Genomic DNA, 2,888 nt, shown 5'->3' on the forward strand with positions numbered 1-2,888 from the left:
GTAATACCGGTACTATACCGCCTCTGAAAAGTACCGAAATTTGTGGTATCATCCAAAACTAATGTAAAGTATCAAACAACTGAAGAATAAGTGATTATTACATTTTAACAGAAGTGTAGATAGAACATGTTAAAAGAGAAAGTAAGCAGATATTAACAGTAAATGAACAAGTAGAATAATAATAAATTTTCTACCACTTGTCCTTAATAATGTTGACAAAATAATAGGTAGATAAATGACACAATATGTTACTGCATATGTCAGCAGACTAATTAGGAGCCTTTGTTTGTTTACTTACCAATAAAAGACAATTTGTCTAGTATGTTCACTATTTTATTTAAGGACATACTTGCAATAATAAACATACAGGTAAAAGCCAGTAAATTAGAATATTTTGAAAAACTTGATTTATTTCAGTAATTGCATTCAAAAGGTGTAACTTGTACATTATATTTATTCATTGCACACAGACTGATGCATTCAAATGTTTATTTCATTTAATTTTGATGATTTGAAGTGGCAACAAATGAAAATCCAAAATTCCGTGTGTCACAAAATTACAATATTACTTAAGGCTAATACAAAAAAGGGATTTTTAGAAATGTTGGCCAACTGAAAAGTATGAAAATGAAAAATATGAGCATGTACAATACTCAATACTTGGTTGGAGCTCCTTTTGCCTCAATTACTGCGTTAATGCGGCGTGGCATGGAGTCGATGAGTTTCTGGCACTGCTCAGGTGTTATGAGAGCCCAGGTTGCTCTGATAGTGGCCTTCAACTCTTCTGCGTTTTTGGGTCTGGCATTCTGCATCTTCCTTTTCACAATACCCCACAGATTTTCTATGGGGCTAAGGTCAGGGGAGTTGGCGGGCCAATTTAGAACAGAAATACCATGGTCCGTAAACCAGGCACGGGTAGATTTTGCGCTGTGTGCAGGCGCCACGTCCTGTTGGAACTTGAAATCTCCATCTCCATAGAGCAGGTCAGCAGCAGGAACCATGAAGTGCTCTAAAACTTGCTGGTAGACGGCTGCGTTGACCCTGGATCTCAGGAAACAGAGTGGACCGACACCAGCAGATGACATGGCACCCCAAACCATCACCCAACCATGCAAATTTTGCATTTCCTTTGGAAATCGAGGTCCCAGAGTCTGGAGGAAGACAGGAGAGGCACAGGATCCACGTTGCCTGAAGTCTAGTGTAAAGTTTCCACCATCAGTGATGGTTTGGGGTGCCATGTCATCTGCTGGTGTCGGTCCACTCTGTTTCCTGAGATCCAGGGTCAACGCAGCCGTCTACCAGCAAGTTTTAGAGCACTTCATGCTTCCTGCTGCTGACCTGCTCTATGGAGATGGAGATTTCAAGTTCCAACAGGACTTGGCGCCTGCACACAGCGCAAAATCTACCCGTGCCTGGTTTACGGACCATGGTATTTCTGTTCTAAATTGGCCCGCCAACTCCCCTGACCTTAGCCCCATAGAAAATCTGTGGGGTATTGTGAAAAGGAAGATGCAGAATGCCAGACCCAAAAACGCAGAAGAGTTGAAGGCCACTATCAGAGCAACCTGGGCTCTCATAACACCTGAGCAGTGCCAGAAACTCATCGACTCCATGCCACGCCGCATTAACGCAGTAATTGAGGCAAAAGGAGCTCCAACCAAGTATTGAGTATTGTACATGTTCATATTTTTCATTTTCATACTTTTCAGTTGGCCAACATTTCTAAAAATCCCTTTTTTGTATTAGCCTTAAGTAATATTCTAATTTTGTGACAAACGGAATTTTGGATTTTCATTTGTTGCCACTTCAAATCATCAAAATTAAATGAAATAAACATTTGAATGCATCAGTCTGTGTGCAATGAATAAATATAATGTACAAGTTACACCTTTTGAATGCAATTACTGAAATAAATCAAGTTTTTCAAAATATTCTAATTTACTGGCTTTTACCTGTATATTTAATGTACCCTAAGATTAGTTGTTAAAATAAAGCCAATAATGCAATTGTTTGTGGTGCACTTCGTTTAGAAAAGTACCGAAATGTATCGAAATTATTTTGGTACCGGTACCAAAATATTGGTATCGGGACAACCCTCGTACATCATAGATTTCCAGGTTTCTCATTATAGCTTGTCCGAAAAGGAGTAGGAAGAAGCAGAATTTATTTATTCTGACAGTTCCCCTTTTTCGTTTTCTTACACGTTTTTGTCGTTTAGTTCAACTTTAAAGGGGAACACTATCACAATTTCAGAAGGGTTAAAACCATTAAAAATCAGTTCCCAGTGGCTTATTTTATTTTTCGAAGTTTTTTTCAAAATTTTACCCATCACGTAATATCCCTAAAAAAAGCTTCAAAGTGCCTGATTTTAACCATCGTTATATACACCCGTCCATTTTCCTGTGACGTCACATAGTGAAGCCAACACAAACAAACATGGCGGAAAGAACAGCAAGGTATAGCAACATTAGCTCGGATTTAGACTCGGATTTCAGCGGCTTAAGCGATTCAACAGATTACGCATGTATTGAAACGGATGGTTGTAGTGTGGAGGCAGGTAGCGAAAACGAAATTGAAGAAGAAACTGAAGCTATTGAGCCATATTGGTTTGAACCGTATGCAAGCGAAACCACGAAAACGACACGGGAGAAAGCGAGGATGAATTTGGCGATCGCCTTCTAACCAACGATTGGTATGTGTTTGTTTGGCATTAAAGGAAACTAACAACTAACAACCTGTAACACCTGTAACAAAATAATGGGGAGACTTCACTCAGGTTAACCATACCTAAATAGACACAAAATACTGCATTACACAAGACTACCCGAATGTACTCGAATGATTGAAAAAAATAAATGTTTTTAAGCTAAATTATTGGTAAACACAGT

Source organism: Nerophis lumbriciformis, linkage group LG03 (genome assembly GCF_033978685.3).
Source record: "Nerophis lumbriciformis linkage group LG03, RoL_Nlum_v2.1, whole genome shotgun sequence".
Taxonomy (NCBI): Eukaryota; Metazoa; Chordata; class Actinopteri; order Syngnathiformes; family Syngnathidae; genus Nerophis; species Nerophis lumbriciformis.